The sequence below is a fragment of the Ciconia boyciana genome, chromosome 1 (assembly GCF_034638445.1).
Source record: "Ciconia boyciana chromosome 1, ASM3463844v1, whole genome shotgun sequence".
In the NCBI taxonomy this organism is placed as follows: Eukaryota; Metazoa; Chordata; class Aves; order Ciconiiformes; family Ciconiidae; genus Ciconia; species Ciconia boyciana.
In genome coordinates, this window is record NC_132934.1 from 56,250,431 (window position 1) to 56,260,338 (window position 9,908).

Genomic DNA, 9,908 nt, shown 5'->3' on the forward strand with positions numbered 1-9,908 from the left:
GTTTGCACATTGCATTTGCACTCTGAATGCTTTTCGGTGGCAAATTTTGTTGTTCATTGACTTCTCGTGTGATCTGCAGCCTTTCCCTCCCTATTGCGCTCCTGGCTGAAAACTCCTGCGCTGTGTGACCCTGAGAGTGGGCACCACTGGCCTGAGGGTCTGAAGCTGCTTCCCTGGAGCAACCAGCCAGGAGAAGACAGCATGGTCAGTGGTGGCTCTCACCCTCGCACCAGAGAACGCAGAAGACAGCTTGGCCAGTGTTGGCAGCTTTTTCCTCTGCTGCTGTTCCCTCTAGGTACCACGAGCAGCAAGGTGTGCTTGTACGGACCCACGTGGACTCTGTTTCCACAGGTGCGCTCGGATGGTGGGATCCACTTGCCACGAAGCTGTCATCACTGGAGGTGCCATTCGCTATCAAATTTATAAGACTTGCACAGGAAAACAGGTAACGTTAGAAATAGTAGTTGAATTTTTAATCCTGAGTACAAAGGCTATCCCAGATATTAGGCCTTAGTTCAAAACACAGTGAAGACAAATCAAAAAGCCTTGGACTTTGGAATAGGCAATAAAGAGTACAAAGTAATTAAGGATTTGTCTTAGGCCTTTCCCTCTTTCTGGATATGAACTAATATGTCTTACCCTGAAGTAATACAAATCAGAAGGGAGCTGCAGAAAGACGTTAATTCACATACATAGTGCCTGTATTCAGTACATAGAAGGACTAAGGTTTGTCATCTCCATATGTGGCATGGTTTTCACAATTTCCAAGTTTCTGTTTTTTTAAGCAACCCAACATTTTTTGAAGTGTCATACCCACAAAACCATTCATTTTTCCGGACTAGCTCAGCAAGAGCCTGCACATTGCTGGTGCTCAGCGATGCCTCGCTCTGAGCTGTGAGCGTGTGCCCATGCAGCCGTCCCTGTGGGACCTGGGAACCGGCAGGTTTAGGAAGCTGCTGTTTCTCTGCAGGTGAGGAGGTGTCACTTATGCCGAGGAGCTTGGTGTTTTGCCGTTGGGAGGGGGGGAGCAGGTTCAGTCCACTGGAGGCCCCGACGCTTCCCATGTCGTTTCTCTCCCACTCACGACCCACAGCATGGCAGCCTCATGTCTTTAGGTATCCGTTCAGTCTTTTGGCCAGCTTAAAAAACACAGAGAAAATACTTTCCTTTTCAGTTTTCCTTGCAGCCACTACCTCTGGTCCTTCCTCCTTCCTGTGGAAAGATCACTGCTTATGGATAACTCCTGGGTAAAAGAGTGAGGGTATATTTTGTTGATGCAATTTTTGTTAACACAAAACCACAATTACATAGCTGTAGAAAATATAAAACTGAACACAGAAAAATCAGCTTGTTATGTACAGTTGCTATGAGAATGTAGCAACTATTATCAGCAAAAGTAACCTACAGATCATTTGGGATGGAATACCAAAGGTAACCGACTAGCTAAACACTCCATAGTAAGATTTTGCCTGCATTTTCATCATTTCTAATTTCTGTTTCACTCCATATGCTCCCACTGTTATTAATCAAACTGTGAGCATGACTGAGCCAATGTTTCAAACCAAAACAGTTATTTGTGGATTTCCTATTCATAAAAAAATAAAATATACATTCTGATTTCCAATGCACATTTGGATTTGTGAAGCATAAACTATCATTAGGAGCATCACACAGAAATCAAACATAAACAACCTGTTTCACTGTCATAGTAACACACAACAATCTTCTGTTTCCAGCACACTGATAAAAACTTCTAAATGCTGACTTGTATTCAAGCCATTGTTTATACTGACAGAAAAAGTGCAGATAAAACCATGAAAAATTGCTAACGAGAGCTTGACACTGTGTTATTCATGAAAATAGCGAAATAATAAACTCTGTACTCTAACAACAAGCACACTATGCTCTCAGAAATTATGAACAGAGGTTTTGGATCATCAAAATTGTATGTTTGAGTATTTTCATTTTAAGTGGATTAATAATCATTTGGGCAAAAAGTGCTGGGACAAATGCACATTTTATTTTTGCTGTTAAAGTTATTTAGTTTCCTAATAGAATCGCTGTAAGTTCTTCAGCTCATCATCTGCTGCTGCCTTAATGGACTGCTGAACAAAGGGCAGAATTCAGGAGATCATGAATTGCTTGACAGAACAATCATCAATTTGTACCCAGTGAGCAGCAGTCACATTTTCTTCTGCAGTTAAGCCTGACCTGCCAGTACACGTGCCTTTGCCAGCGACAGTCTGCTCTCCAGACCGTGCTGTCTTTTCCATTGCTCCCCTTCTCTCCTTGGATTTCCCTATCAGTCACTATTTTTTCTCTATCTTATCATTAATTCCTGCCCCTTGAAGCTCCTCAGGTGCCTGGGAGTAAGACAGGAGCGTTGAGATTGTTGGGATTTGTGCCGGTTTGTTAGTGAGTAAAGCCACACACAGAAGTATCTTTTGGTTTTCGTGGATTGCCAGGAGAAGCCACCTGGTTTTTAGTGGTTGGAGGAGGATCTGCTGGCAGCCTGCTGTCAGCTCGTTGCAGGGATGGAAAACTCTCCAGTTGGGACCCCCCGTGGGGTACCAGCTGGGCTTATGTCGCTTTTACTGTGGCAGTGGGAACCACGTCCCCAACGCTGTCCCTACCATGCGATTCACAGGTGCCCATGACGTGCCCAACCTGCAGGTACTTCCCACCGCCTGCAAGGCGCAGGCTCAGCCACACAGCAGTGAATGCCTGCACTTGGTGCTATGTAAGGTTAATAAATAGCTATATTAAACATCCAAGTTCATGCAAATGCACTGGGCCTGCGTTCACTGTCCCTTAAACCTGGGAAAAATTGCAGTGTCGCTTCTGCTTGCAACTTTTTTGCTGGTGCCATGGAGGGTGGTCTGCACCCCTCGCATTGGCGGTCTGAGCCCAGACTGGCAAAAGTGACTGGACTTGGTTCGCTCAGGCGTTTACTTGTGTTTGATGACCTGCGTTTTAGTTCCCCTGCAGTTTAGTCTTAGTTTAAGTCCTGGGGAGCAGATACCTGCTATCGGCCCTCTGTAGAGACCAGCACAGCAGGGCCCCGAACTAGGTATGGCTCTACTGTTTCTGTAGGATCCGCTGTATCTACCAGAACTAGCCTAAGGCAAACACACAAAAAGACCATGTTTTAGAGGCTAATGTCTGCACACCTTATCGTACAGTGACAGGTCAGCCAACACAAGCTTCCCTATACAAAACAGCTGTGCAAATGTGGCAACACAGGGGGAGAAAAGGGATCCCGAGCTGAGCGGCAGCATATGCTCACAATGTTGAAAATGGCTGCGTAACTTAAATGAGGCAGGAGCTAACAGCATGCACCAAAATAAACGCTGTGGCATCGCTCTGAGCACACGCTTAAATGGACGAAGTAGATAATGCGCCACTTTACCAGAACAAGAATATTTTTACTTTCACCATTGGAGTAATCACAGCCACCAAGCCAGGAGGAAGGTGGTGTGAACAGAGACAGTCACTTCTACCTTTATCGACTCTAAGGAAATTGTAACAGCAAGTATGTTTTAGAAGTAATGCCTCTCTTCAACTCTTCTTTCTGAGATGTGCTGAGCACATGCAGCTCTGAACGCTTTCCTGGGAAGCCAGGGATGTTCAGGAGCAATCAGAAACAGGCTAATGAGCCTGGAGTGAAAAGAGAGAGAATTACCACTGAAACCTGAAATCTGACTTACCTACTAGGAGACAGCATCACCCAAGGTTATTCTGTCTGCTCCCGAGTTCCATAAGCACAGGAGAAAAATGCAATTGTCTTTTTAGCTAGATTAGCTTCCCTTTTTATTTTGATTCATAAATAACTGAATTGAGGACCTAACTATGAAAAAACAGCAACCCCAGCTATCCTTCCAACACACAGAAACAGCAGCAAAATGCTCCCTGTGAAATACTCTCTCTACCAGAAGAAAAAGATCAGTTAGATGTTTCCTGGAACAAGCGCGAGTCTTCAAATTAAGTTTTTATCTTTTGTAACCTCTATTCTGAAATCTTTGGCAACCCGCCTCTTTGCTATCTAATAATTACAGTATCAGTCTTCATTAATATACTTTGTACCTAGATTTGTAGATGCTTTATCACAACTGGGTAAACAGCCCCATTAAACACATTTTACAAGCAAGGAAACTGAGCTAGCAGCCAGCTGAGTGCTTGCCTCTTAACTCACAGGGCAAATCAATGGCAGAAGCTAAACTGAGATGCTTTTGTCTCTTTGGCTTCCAAACCTGGATTTAATCACCTCATTATTTTCAAAGGTGTCTCACTGATCTCACACTTCAGGAAAGCAGGATGAGTTTCCCCATACGGATTTAAGTGCATCTCTTATGGGGGAAAAAAAAAAAAGAAAAACCCACCGGGTTTTTAACCAGTACCTCTGTCCAAAATTCCCCTGGATGCTCCCATTACAGCAAAGAAAAACCCCATGGTATCAGTACTAAACCAAAAATGAAAAGAAAAGCAATATATTCACAGCTCTCAAGAAGCTTAAAGAACAAGAAACCAAAACCAGCAGCTGAGACAAATCAACAGCCTATGGTATCGGGGGCGTAAGCCATATTTTTCTGACAGTTTCACAGGAGAGTGTGAGTCAAGGCAACTGCTGCCAGTCATTTTTTGAAGGAGCAGGTGTCTTCCCAGAGCTCAGCCACATCACAGAGGTTTAACAGTATCTTTAGGAGGCATTTTAGACTAGTCCTGCTACCACAGCCCGTGCAAAGCAGCACTTTGATTCATTATCTCTCCATCCTAGGGTTAGAAATTGTACATGCTGAGCTCTGTTTGGCTAACTCAGGTTAAAGTAATGGTGCAAACATCTTAGTGTGAGGAATTAAGGCCTGTAGGAGAATCTGAACTTGAATTCGGCAATGAGCCGAGTTAAAACTGAGCCAGCTTGTTTTGATTTCTGCTTTAACCCCAGTTAACATCATGAAGATACCAGGGTTAGGGCCCATAGCTACCACGATCTAGTCATTTGCTGAACTGGTGAAACCCTCACTGGGCAGTGTTAACGTGTATGTGTGAGATCAGTTCAATATAATCTCAAGCTATGTGAAGTACCAAGTCAAGATAAAGCCATTCTGCTCTTTCAGTTTGCCTTTAGTATCCGAGGCTTGTCTGGGGGTAACTTGTTTCAGAAAACAAACTTGATCTCAGCGGCTGCTTTATTCATCCGGATGCTGATGCCTGCAGCGACTACACAGCTCACACTGCCAAGCTGTTTGCAGCAGTCGCTAGAGCCTGACTCCTCGACATCGTGCAGCACCAGCGTAAAGTTGTCTCTCTGGGGTGAAAAATGAGGCCCAAGACCCATCTCGCTTTCGATATCAAGTTCAGAGTCGTGGCTCTTTAACAGCAAGGAATGTGTTATGGGGATGGGATGGGACGGGATGGGATGGGATGGGATGGGATGGGGTGGGTGAAAGAAGCAACGTCCAACTAAGCCTCGCTTTGGAGATAGGTGAGCTGCTGTGATTGATATAGCAAAAAGAGTAGGAAGCCACAGGAAATTTAAAGAAAAGCCTGAAGAACAGATTTCCTTGCAACGTGGGAAGGCTGGCAGTAAGTCATAGTAACAGTAACTATGAAAGAATTGGCTATTTCAGTTCTGCTGACTGCTTTATTGTGAACAAGCTGTTAGCACAGTCCATCTTAAGGCTGTAGAAGTACTTCCAATACATAAAACCCCATCTGAAGGCCAAGAAAGTCACAATGAACTGGCTGAGACCAAAATTTCCCAAGTTGGGGTTGTGCCTCAGGCTAAATTTGTTTGGGAACGTTCAGCCAAAAATTTTTTAATCCCTTTCTAATGGCTGACATCATTCTTAGAAATCCATTGTTTATCTGACCTTCTCCTAACTCGTTAGAAAAATTTCTGGCGATATTTTCCTTTCTCAGTTTAATGCTTTGAAGAATTACACGCGAAATTTGGCAGGCGGCAGCTTTCTGTTAGGAAGACACATTGCACCAGCTCTCTAAAACTGTGCTCAAACTTGGCCACGTTACAAGCACTTGAAAACCCGGTTTACGTGCGCTTGATCGAGTTCTCAGTTTTTCAGCTAAAATTCCCCAGAGACGCATGAACGGAGCAGGTGGTGGTTATTGCCAGCTGCTGGAGGCTAACAAGGGTGAATGACAAGTGTGAAGCTGGTTTTCTCTGCGCTCCCCTTGCCCCCTTCCAGCACTGAAACAGTCAGGAGGAGAGGCCGCCCGAGTGAAGGCAAAACAGGCAAAAGATAGATGGTGGGCTGAAAAAAGGAGGTGAAGGACCAAAAAAGTCTGGGACCGGGCGGGAGACCATCTTTTCTAGGCTTAGAAGAGGTGACCAAAGAGCAAAGGTTTCTGGGGTCTCCACCAGCCCCAGCTCTGCTGTAGCCTGGGAGGTGGACAGCCAGGGAACGAAAGCTGCAGGCTTCAATCTGATCATTTGTGCTCTTGCAAGAGGCTTTGCTCCTCCAGAATGAAACATTGCTGAGGCTTGGATCCATCTAACGGTGCTAGGGGGAAAGCAGACAGCCTGCTGGGATTTGGATGAAAAATTTCTGAAAATTCAAGGAAATATTCATATTATGTGACCAGTGCTTCCTGGCTGGCTCCAGTATTGAAGCAGAGAGAGAGAAGGAAGAGTGTTTCTTTGGCCATTGAAAGATTTTCACCACACATCTGCGAAGGAAGGAGTATGTGATACTGGGTAATTACTGAAACAGCAGTTTTCATAAACAGGCAGTAATCTGTGACCTTCATGTCCAGGGTGCCAAACTTGTGATCCTGCAGGAAGATCTGCAGAAGCCGCTTGCAACTCCAGCTGGGAGCTGGGCACGGGTCCTGGAGAGCTGTGTGTGGCAGTCAGGAGCAATCAAACCCAGCTTCTAGGCTTTTCCTATTAGGTACCAACACTTAGAAGGTCATTTGGACTTAACGTTTCCATTTTCTCCATTGGTGGCACCTCAGAGGGATGCTGTGAGTACAAAAGACTGCCTGCTCTGAACCCACGCAGTCACTGCTGACCACTGTGGAAAAGTCCAGCTAAAACACCCTTCTGGGCAGGGTGCAAACAGCAGGTGGCAAAATAGGCTTTGAAGCCAAATACTATAATTATAACAGGATTAGTAAATGATCATCATCTATCCCGTGCACTGAATGAAGGGAGGGTCCGTCAGAAAGGAAAAATAGCACGAGACAGTAATTAAAGATTATCTTATGGAACATACGGACAAAAAGGCTCAATTAAAATTGTGCAGGCAGCTCTTGCATTACCTTACTTCTGGATGATTCGTTTTGCAATATTAATAAGCTTTTTCTTAAAGCTGCCTTTCTGTTTGTATCGCAGGTTGTCCAGTCAAAGAACAGTAATGTCTGCATGTAACTTCATTTAGCTCATCTCTTAACTGACTGTGCACAAAGACATGCACCCAGCACAGCAGGGCTGCAGCTAGCTAAAATTAATATGTATGGATTCTGAGGTTTTTTTTCTCTGACTTGAAAATCGCTCAAAATATTACTGTATTGAAAAGAAATGCAAATGAACGTTTTTCATTCTTCAGAAGGATAATTACCCTTTTCTCTTTCTCTCCCTCAGAAAGAGATTTGTTGTCTATTGTTTCTTTGCTTGCTTTGAAAACTGTTCTTTTGAAATTACCTAAGCTATAACACTTGCTCCAGTTCTTTGCAGGAATGGCAGTCCAAGCTACTAACCAGAAGTGGAGGAGTTGTCTAGTTCACAGCCTGAAGGGGACAGAGGAAAACAACATTTGTCCAGAGACCTTTTAGAGAGGTGTATGGGGCAAGAAGGGGGGAGAAAGTATTTTTGTTCTTAGGCTGGTGCATTTCTTAGGTTGCAGCTTTGTCGCCTTATGTCAAGGCCAAGCCCCAGGAAGAAGAGCAGCTGGAGAGTTACTCTTCCAATGGCCTTTCAGGGCAATGTTCATTAAAAGTAAGTCCACTTCCCAAATTCCAATCAGCTATCCTTCTGACAGCCCGGAGGTGAGTGATGGGAGTCCGACAGCCTTTGGCTCTAGCTCAGATGAGCAAAAAGGAAAGAACCCAGGTGGATATTTTTCAGCTGAACTTTGTAAAGTTGGAGCTCAAAATAAATTGAAACCAGCAGGGTAACATCCTTTTACCAGTGGGGTGATCAGGAAATGTCCACTGTCGTTCTTGGGACCACATTTCCCATCTTTTCACTTGTCATCTGAGTGCGTAGGTCATGAAAATTGGTGTGAGAGGAACCCCTTGATCACCTTTTAGCATCCAGCCATCTCCTGCTCAAGCCAGTCCACTGAGTACAGGACTGTCACAGCTCTGTCTCCTGAGACCTCGCAGTAGAGCTCTTCGAAATGTGGTGGGTACTTAGAAGCCAACAAACTCCCAAACTACTCTGCAAACATACTTCAGCTCTCGTCAGCCCTCCCAGGCTGTACTTGCTGAGTGCTCTCTGTCCCATCATCCAGCTTGTTAATAAATAAGCTAAACTTTATGAGCCCCATATGGATACCTAAGGGACGTCAATAGTGACCAGCCACCAGCTGGACTCTGTATCGCTGATCCCAACTCGTTGAGCCCCATGGTCTGAACAATCTTCCACCCACTTTATCATCTACCTTGCCAGTCTGTATCTCATTGATTTAGCTACAAGGATACTGTGGGAGATGGTGTCAAAGGCTTTGCCAAAGTCAAGGTCAATGACATGCACTGCTTTCATGCTTTGAGGAGACTGCCCTTGAAGAACAAACAGCTCTCCTGGGCCCCTTTGCTCTCCAGGACAGCTCCCTTTGGGATACTACCAAGCAGATTCCTGAACAAGGTGAAATCTTCCCTCCTGAAGGCAAGGGCAGTAATGCTGTTTGTCCTGCTGACTTCTTGCAGGATTTAATATTCCACGGTCTCATGGTTGCTTAAGGCAAACTTACCCTTGACCATCACGTCCAGGACCAATTCTTCCTTGTTTCTGAATAGCAAACCCAGAGCATCTCCCCTAGTTGTCTTATCAATCGCCTGTGTCAAGAAGTTGTCTTCAGCACACTCCAGAAACCACCTGGATTGTGCCCAATCATATAGCCCTTCCAGTTAAAGTACACCCGTGAGTCCCAAGGCCTGTAATTGTGTGAGATGGTTTCATTGACTTGCTCTCCTTGATCAGCTAGTCTGTAGTGAGTGCCTATCACAACATTGCCCATGTTTCTTTGCCGCCTTCTCCTTGCCCAGAAGCACTCGACTGGCTCAGCACCTGTCCCATGGCACAGCCCTGGGCACTCCTCTGCATAAAACACAACCACTCCTCACCCTTTCCCACCTGGCTTTCCTGAAAAGCCTATGTCCATCTGTGGCAGCTCTCCAGTCATGTGAACTATCCATCCCACATCATGCCTCTGTAATCCAAAAGAAATCATAACTCTGCAGTTGTGTGGGGGCTAGTAATTCCCCCAATTGTTTCCCGTGCTGCATACGTTTGTTTACAGATACTGGAGATGAACCCTGAGTCACCCTGAGTCACAAGGGGCACACAGGATCACGCTGTGGAGACTCCAGTGAGGAGACCTCTGCACACAGATAATAAGCGTTTAGGTGCCTTTTTGGACAAGGGGCATTTTGATGCCCTGGCTGCATACCAGAGCTGACTGCACAGTCTTTGCAGGTGCATCACTTTGCAGTCTGAGGTCTCCATCACTGTTGCAGCAATTGCTCCATTAGGAGGTTTTCTCTGATCACACTGAGATCACAGATCAAACCGTGATGGGTTTACTGCTTCTTTTTAGCTAGAACTAACTGTCATGAGAGTGAGCTTTATTGATCTCCGATGGCAGCAATGCCGGGAGGACATAGCTGTGCTGTTTTAGGAAATACTTTGACTATCTCCGTAATTGTGTTTGCATTACTGCTGCCCCAAA